Below are 9,133 nucleotides of genomic sequence, written 5' to 3'. Positions count from 1 at the left end.
TTATAAGAGAAGTCAAGTACCCACTATGGCTAGCTAACATCGTCTTGGTGAAGAAATCAAATGAGAAGTGGCGGATGTGCACCGACTACACTGATCTCAACAAAGCCTGCCCAAAAGATCCTTACCCACTCCCAAGTATCGACGCTCTAGTGGATGCCTCCTCCGAATATAAATACCTCTCGTTTATGGACGCATATTCAGGATACAATCAAATCCCAATGTACCCACCCGACCAAGAAAAAACTTCATTCTTAACCCCAAAAGCAAACTACTGCTACATCGTCATGCCTTTTGGACTTAAAAATGCAGGAGCTACTTACCAGAGGTTAATGAATAAGGTCTTTATGGATTACATCGGAAAAATCATGGAAGTCTATGTGGAAAATATGTTAATAAAGACACAAAGTAAAGAGATGTTATTGTCCGACCTCACCCAAGTATTCGACACTATAAGAAGGCATGGCATGCGACTTAATCCTGCAAAATGCACCTTCGCAGTAGAAGTTGGCAAATTCTTGGGTTTTATGCTCACATAAAGAGGAATCGAGGCAAATCCGGATAAATGCCAGGCCATACTCGATATGAAGAGCCCAACTTGCGTCAAAGAGGTACAACAGCTCAATGGAAGATTGGCAGCCTTGTCCAGATTTCTAGCGGGATCAGCGATAAGATCTCTCCCCTTCTATGCTACTCTAAGGAAGGGAAAGAGGTTTGAATGGACAACAGAGTGCGAACAGGCCTTCCAAGATTTCAAAAAATTCTTGGGACAACCTCCTATCCTAACTCGGCCACGGGAAGGAGAACCCCTTGTATTATACCTCGCAGTAGGAAGTCGGGCAGTGGCCTCAGTATTGGTCCGAGAAAATGACAGTGGGCAACAACCCGTATACTTCATCAGCAAGGCACTACAAGGATCCGAGCTGAACTACCAAAAAATAGAAAAATTCGCCTATGCTTTCATCTTAACATCTCGACGACTTCGCCCATATTTCCAAGCCCACACTATTAGGGTTCAGACCAACCAACCCATGAAAGGAATTTTACAGAAAACAGACTTAGCAGGCAGAATCTTGTAATGGGCAATCGAGTTGTCCGAATTCGACCTTCAATACGAAGCTCGGACAGCCATCAAATCGCAATATCTGGCCGACTTCATTGCAGAATTTACAGACACCCCGAAAATCCCTACAGAATGGAATCTCTATGTAGACGGTTCCTCAAATAAAACTGGAAGCGGTGCGAGTGTGATAATTGAAAGCGACCAGGGAACCCAAATCGAACTTTCCCTCAAATTTGGGTTCCCTGCCTCAAACAACCAAGCTGAATATGAGGCGCTACTAGCTGGTTTGAAGCTGGCTAGGGAGGTTGGAGCTCAAAAGCTTATCATCTTCAGCGATTCACAAGTAGTCACTTCACAAATAGCAGGGAGCTACCAAGCCAAGGATCCCACCATGAAAAAGTACTTGGACAAAACCAGGGAACAGCTCGCACAACTCGGGGAATACGAGGTCCACCACATACCCCGAGAACAGAACGCCAGAGCTGATGCACTCTCAAAACTAGCCAGCACCAAACCAGGGGGCAACAATAGAAGCCTTATCCAAGAAATGCTGCAGAACCCGTCAATCTCGGATGAAGAAAAAGTCCTAGCCATAACAGGTCTGGATCAAGGATGGATGACTCCCATAATTAACTACCTCAAAACAGAAACACTCCCCACAGATGAAAAGGAGGCAAAGAGGTTAAAATGGGAGGCACAGTACTACACTATCATAAACAATACTCTATACAAAAGAGGAATTTCAATACCATTGTTAAAATGTGTACCGACTTCCAACACAAAGGAAGTTTTAGAAGAAGTACACAGTGGCATCTGTGGCAATCATCTCGGAGCACAGACACTTACCAAAAAAGTACTCCGAGCCAGATTTTATTGGCCAACTCTACAAAAAGAAGCCACAGAGTTCGTAAAGACGTGTCCACCAAGTCAGAAACATGCCAGCTTTCACATCGCCCCGCCAGAGGAGCTCATCAGCGTAACCTCACCTTGGCCATTCACAAAATGGGGACTCGACCTTCTCGGACCTTTCCCTCAGGGATCAGGACAAGTCAAATTCCTCATAGTAGGGGTAGACTACTTCACAAAATGGATCGAGGCAGAACCTCTAGATAAAGCCACTGCTCAAAGAAGTCAAAAATTCCTATATAGAAATATTATCACAAGGTTCAGGGTTCCATACTCCATCACCACAGACAATGGTACCCAATTCACAGATGCAGGCTTCAGAAAGTTAGTGGCCGACTTAACCATAAAACACCAATTCACTTCCGTAGAACATCCCCAAGCCAATGGACAAGCTGAAGCTGCCAACAAAGTCATATTGGCTGCGCTAAAATGGATATTACAGGACGCAAAGGGAGCCTGGGTGGAAGAGCTCCCACAAGTCCTATGCGCATACCAAACAACGCCACATTCTACCACAAAGGAATCACCCTTCCGATTAGCGTATGGAATGGAGGCAATGATCCCAGTGGAGATTGAAGAAGGGTCGCCCAGAGTAATCCACTATAATGAAGAAGCCAACTCCCAACTTCAAAGGAAAGAACTCGACCTACTTCCAGAAATCCAAGAAAGAGCTCGGATCAGGGAAGAGGCATTGAAACGTCGAATGGCTTCGAGATACAATCAAAAGGTAGTACCGCAAAGTTTTGCCGAGAACGACCTCATCCTAATCCGAAATGATATCGGAACAACTCGACCTGGAGAAGGAAAGCTGGCAACAAATTGGAATGGACCCTACCGAGTCATAGAAGTACTTGGAAAGGGCTACTACAGACTGTCCAAACTCGAAGGGCGAGAGCTCCCTAGGTCATGGCACGCCTGCAACCTAAGAAGGTATTATAGTTAGGGGTGATAAAGGATCTTAGGATAAGGCGCACTCTTTTTCCTGAAAAGGTTTTTTAATGAGGTGCCAAGCCAAGACCTACAAATTGCCCGACTTAGAAAAAAACTCCCACATGTATATATCTGCATTTTCTTTTGAATAAAAATTGTTTAGATTTTCTACAAATTCTCAAGACGCATTAAACTGAAATGCTAAAAATTCATCGCCCGATTATAAAGCTACAGATCGGTAGAAAGTGAAAATCAAATTCACTGCACGATCACGATAAAGACCAACAAAGATGAAAACCAAATTCATCAAAAGGTCAACCAAACGGGGGTTAAACCCAATTTCTACAAAATCAGCAAAGATGAAAACAGAATAATGCAAGTTATCGAAAGTGATCCATAGAAAGGACCTGACGAGGTCTTAATAAAATGGATTGCTAAAAAATAACTTAAAGACTGGCCGACGTAAAAGAAGTCGGACCAGTCACAATAACCAAAGTTATAAAAAGTAAATCCCTGGAAAGAGGTCTGGCCAGCCCTATAAAAGAGGATTACTAAAATAACTTAGAAGGGCCGACCTGTTGAAGTCGGCCCAGAACATAAAGTTATAAAAGTAATCCCTGAAAGAGACATGAACAAGGTCCAAAAAAGAGGATTACTAAAATAACTTAGAAGGGCCCGACTGGATGAAGTCGGCCCAGAACATAAAGTTATAAAAGTAATCCCTGAAAGAGACCTGAACAAGGTCCAAAAAAGAGGATTACTAAAATAACTTAGAAGGGCCCGACCGGATGAAGTCGGCCCAGAACATAAAGTTATAAAAGTAATCCCTGAAAGAGACCTGAACAAGGTCCAAAAAAGAGGATTACTAAAATAATTTTGAAGGGCCCGACCGGATGAAGTCGGCCCAGAACATAAAGTTATAAAATTAATCCCTGAAAAAGACCTGAACAAGGTCCAAAAAAGAGGATTACTAAAATAACTTAGAAGGGCCCGACCGGATGAAGTCGGCCCAGAACATAAAGTTATAAAAGTAATCCCTGAAAGAGACCTGAACAAGGTCCAAAAAAGAGGATTACTAAAATAACTAAGAAGGGCCCGACCGGATGAAGTCGGCCCAGAACATAAAGTTATAAAAGTAATCCCTGAAAGAGACCTGAACAAGGTCCAAAAAAAAAGGATTACTAAAATAACTTAGAAAGGCCCGACATGATGAAGTCGGCCCAGAACATAAAGTTATAAAAAGAAATTCCTAACAGAGACCTAACAAAGGTCCACACAAAACGGATTACTAGAAATAACTTCAGGCCGAAGTGAGGAAGTCGACATACAAGTTGGACTCAAACATCCACAACCCCAAAAGAATCGAGCCACAAGTATGAAAATACAAAGGCAATCTAAAGAGGTCGGACAATAAGACTCCAACACTCCCAAACAGACGCAGACAGATGCAGTCAAACATGTTATGAAAAAGCACAAGTTATAATAATAACAAACTCAAGAGGCTATCAAAAGTCAGCCCCAAGAGCTTGAGAAACCACTTTGTTTTTCAAAATAAAGTTGCTAAACAAGCAACTAAGAGAGTATCAAAAAGTCAGAGCTACCAATTACAAAATATAAAAGGTTCAAAACCCACAAGCCGGGCTATTTACACAAACATCCAGAATAATCATTGAGGATCTGAAGGCTTCTCAGCAGCATCAACACGGGGTGAAGGAGGGCGAGTCTGAAGAGGCACCGCATCCACTGTCCCACCATCCCAGTTCAAGATTTGGCAATCAGGGTCATCATCATCAGGGTCATCAGGGACAATCTTATCGTCCTTCACAACATTGTCCAAGCTGAAGAGAGTAAGGTCGAGCTCGGGTGCAAGAACCCGAACCTGCTCCTTCAGGTTTTCATAAGCAGCATTTACGCTGCCTACAAGGTGACCCTAGAGCTCGGCATAATCAGCTCGGGCAGACTCCAGATCATCCCTGAGACGCATCATTTCTCTATAGGTCGTGACATAACTCTCCTTGTGCCTCAACGCCGTGTCTTCAGCCAACTTCACAGAAGCCGCCAAGGCAACAGAACTAGTCTTCTCACCCTCCAACTCCTTCTCTAGCTTGGTCACCTTCACCTCGAGCTCCTCTTTCAAACCCTTCATCCGATCGAACTCCAACTTGGCCTCCTCCATAAAGGCCTTTGTAGCATGAAGGGGAAGATATTGGGCAGTCTGATATAAGGCCGCCCCCATGTGTGCCATCTTGATTTTGCTTCGAGTAATAAAATCCAGATGGCGAAGAAGAGTTACATCGTCAGTAAGGACGATACGATAAGGACCGATTTGCTGGTCCACAAATTCGACAGCATCGAAATCAGGGGCATCAAGGTTAAAAGGCTCGGCTGTTTTTTGCTTTTTTGGAGGAGGAGCGCCGGTAAGAGAAGAGTTAGCAGCAGAAGACTGAGGAGGATCAACTAAACGAGTTGGAGGGGTAGGGATTATTCTTCCCGGCCCTGAAGCAACTGAGACCGGTTTCTTAGGAAGAACCTGGGAAGATCCCTCGCCAGCAGCCTTGGACGAAGCAAGCTGAGCTGCGGTAGCCTTCTTGGCCTTCTTAAAGGCCTTCATGGAATTTGAAGTCTTGGCCATCTCTGAAACAAACAGAAGACCAACAAAGCCAAGTTACAAATCAGAAAAGAAGACAAATTAGAAAAGAAGTAAAAACAGATAGAAGAAAGAAGTCGACCACTACCCAGCTTGGTTCGGAGAAGCGAGGGGTCCCCTAGAAACCTCTTAGTGTCAAGATAAGGAGGTTGCCCCCAATTCTCCTCCAATACACTCACAAAGGCCTGCTCGACCTCATCCAACATCTCCCACGAATACCTCGACACAACAACATTCTTTTGCCACTCTAAAAGAAAGGTAGGTTCATCATTCTCATCCAGAAAAAAGGGCTGAGCTCCTTCAATAGCTCGGACCTTGAAAAAGTAGTTCTTAAAATCACAGAAAGATTCGTTGTACATGGAAAAAACTTTCTTTCCCTGAGAAGCTCGGAAAGAAACCCAGGCGGCCTTCTTCTTAACCACCCCAGGTTTTGTTAAAACAAAAAGGTAAAAGAAGAGGGATTGGGAAGGATGGACACCTAGCTCACGACACAGCAATTGAAAGATCTTTATAAAGCCCCAGGAGTTGGGGTGGAGTTGGGATGGAGCTACATTACAAGACCATAACAGGTTGGTCTCAAAAGGAGTGAAATGAAGAGTAATATTCATCTGACTAAAAAAGAAGTCATACGCATAGAAAAGGGGACGGTCTCCAACGACCCGAGTAGAAAAGCAAACTCTCTCTTCAGAAGTAGGAGATACAAGCTCATAATTCTTTTCATCACTACTATTACTACAAACCCTGTGAAACTTCCTAAGCTGCTCACAAAATTCAGAATCAACCAGCGAAATACACAGAAGAACCATAGGATCCACCCAGTCGGCCATGCCATCAGGGACTTGGGAGGATGTCTCGACAATATTTTTACGAGAAGACATGAGGTAAACTAGTCCTACAAACAAGAAAAGAAAATGGATTACTAAAAAAACATCTCAGACGAAATCAGAACAGATCAGACAAGCATGACACAGGGCAATACAAGCAACAAAAGGAAACCCCAGGACCCACACTAAAGATCCAGGGGCATCCTTTGGAGGCAAGTTATGGAACAAAGACTCAGGAAAACCTACAAGTCTACATATCTACACATCCTAACAGGAAGATAACACTCTGAAAAGAAAGCCACGAGCTACAAATCAAATAAAGTCATCAAAATAACTACCTCCTGTTCCGAGGGTTACCTGAAACTGTAGGTCGACCTCGGACGAGATCTTCTGTACTGGTCAGAGATGACGTGTCTGGCTGGTGGGTGGCGGCCGGAGCGGTCGTGTCCGACTTGTTGGACTGGCTGCACTGCTGATCCTTTGTCACTGGAGAGTGGTGGTACCTGCAAGGGACTCCGATGCTTAAGTTAGCAAGGGTATTAAGCAAGTTTTTTAGTAGAATCAGAGTATGAGTTATACCTGGGTGCTCCAGTGTATTTATAATGGTGTAGAGTGACCTTCTTAGATAAGATAAGTTAGTTATCTTATCTTATCTTATCTTTGAGTGAGGTCATCTTATCTTCAAGGGAACCGCCCTTATCTCTATAGGCTTGGGCTACCTTTGGATTTGGGTCGTGGTCCTCCATTTGGACCCTTTTTGGGCTTTCCTGGTGATTTGGCCGATCTCTTTGAGAAGAAGTTAGATTGTCCTGACCTGAAGAGGTCGGTCGTCTTGTCGGTAGAACATCCCGGGTCGGACAGCTCGACCCAGGGTATGAACAGTGCCCCTGCTCGAGCTCGGTCTTTCTTTTTGGAGGTCGAGTCTTAGTTTTAGGACTTTGATCCTTCTCTGGTGAAGCCGAACTCGAGCATTTTGTCGACTTCTTCTTTGTAGAGTCTTCTTCTTTTTTGAATGTGGAATGTTTTTCCTTTTCGTTTTTTTAAAAATGCGTGCTTTTGCATTAGCGCTCTAGCCTTGGGAATGTGCGAGGGTTTAATACCCTCATTAATTGGTTTTTAATGCTCCCTTTCTCTTGACCCTTTTATTTTGAATTTTACACAAAAAACGGTTTTCCTTTTCTCTGTAACTTCCCCTCCTTTTTCTCTCTATCTTCTTGTTTCGCGTTTCCTTTGCGACGCTGTTGGTGCTTTCTTTGTTCTGAAAGGTAATTCCAGATTCTATCTTCTGTTTTCAACTTCTTTGAAGCTTTCTTCTTTTTCCAGGTTGGTTCTACTTTCTGCTTCTTTACTTCTTTCGTCGCTTTGCCTTCGGTTCTTTGGTAAAGCTTTGATTTTTCGTCTGAATGCATGCTGGAAAGTTTGAATCTTTTCGCGTTGTTATGCTCAATTGTTTGCTGTGATGCATGTTTCTGGCATTTCTCATGATGATTGAGGTTTTTTAGGGCTTTGCATGTTTTGCTGCCTTTTTATTTGATTTTGTAGCTTTCTGGGGTAATGGCTTCATTTGATTCTTTTGAAAAAATGTTGCGTCTTTGATGTCCTTCGCTTGGCGTGTTTTGTTGTTTGCTTTCTGATTGAGCTGCTATTTTTGTTGCTCCTTTTTTACTTTGTTTTGACTTTATCTCTTTTTTCTCGGGATGTTGCCTTTTGAAAAAGGGTTTTTCTTTGCTGAGAGTTTTGTTGGGATGTTAGTTTTGTAAATTTTTCTGAGTCTTTACTTTGTTACTTCCTCCAAAGGATGCCCCTGGACCTTTTCTTGGGGTTTTCCTTTTATTTGTTTGTATGATTGAGTCATGCTCTGCTATGAGTTGATTTTGACTTTGCCCGAGATATTTTGGTTAGTAATCTATTTTCTTCTTTCTTACTGTAGGATTAGTTGACCTCATGTCTTCTCGCAAAAATATTGTTGAGACATCTTCCCAAGTCCCTGAGGGCATGGCTGATTTGGTGGATTCTATGGTTCTTCTGTGTGTTTCGTTGGTTGACTCCGAGTTTTGTCAGCAGCTTAGGCAATTTCATAGGATTTGTAGTAATGGTAGTGATAAAAAGAATTATGAGCATGTATATCCCAATTCTGAAGAAAGGGTTTGTTTCTCTACACGAATTGTTGGAGAACCTCCCTTTTTCTATGCATACGACTTCTTTTTAGTCAAATGAATATTACTCTTCCTTTTACCCCCTTTGAGACCAACCTATTGTGGTCTTGTAATGTAGCTCCATCCCAGCTTCACCCCAACTCCTGGGGTTTTATAAAAAATTTTCAGTTGCTGTGTCACGAACTAGGTGTGCCTGCTTCGCAATCCCTCTTCTTTTATCTCTTTGTTTTGACAAAGCCTGGGGTGGTTAAGAAGAAGGCCGCCTGGGTTTCTTTCGGAGCTTCCCAGGGAAAGAAGGTTTTTTCCATGTTTGATGAATCTTTTCGCGACTTTAAGAATTACTTTTTCAGGGTCCGAACTGTTGAAGGAGCTCGACCCTTTTTTCTGGATGAGAATGACGAGCCTGCCTTTCTTTTGGAATGGCAAAAGAATGTAGTGGTGTCTAAATATACGTGGGAGATGTTAGATGAGGCTGAGCAGGCCTTTGTGACTGTGCTGGAAGAAAACTGGGGCAGCCTCCCCATCTTGATACGAAGAAATTCTTAGGAAATCCCTCTCTCCTCCGAGCAGAGCTGGGTAGTGGTTGATTTCTCTTTTGTTTTTTGCTTAT

The sequence above is a fragment of the Arachis ipaensis genome, chromosome B1 (genome assembly GCF_059453495.1).
Source record: "Arachis ipaensis isolate K30076 ecotype BB chromosome B1, ASM5945349v1, whole genome shotgun sequence".
NCBI classification, from domain to species: Eukaryota; Viridiplantae; Streptophyta; class Magnoliopsida; order Fabales; family Fabaceae; genus Arachis; species Arachis ipaensis.
Note: the sequence above shows the minus strand (reverse complement) of the source record.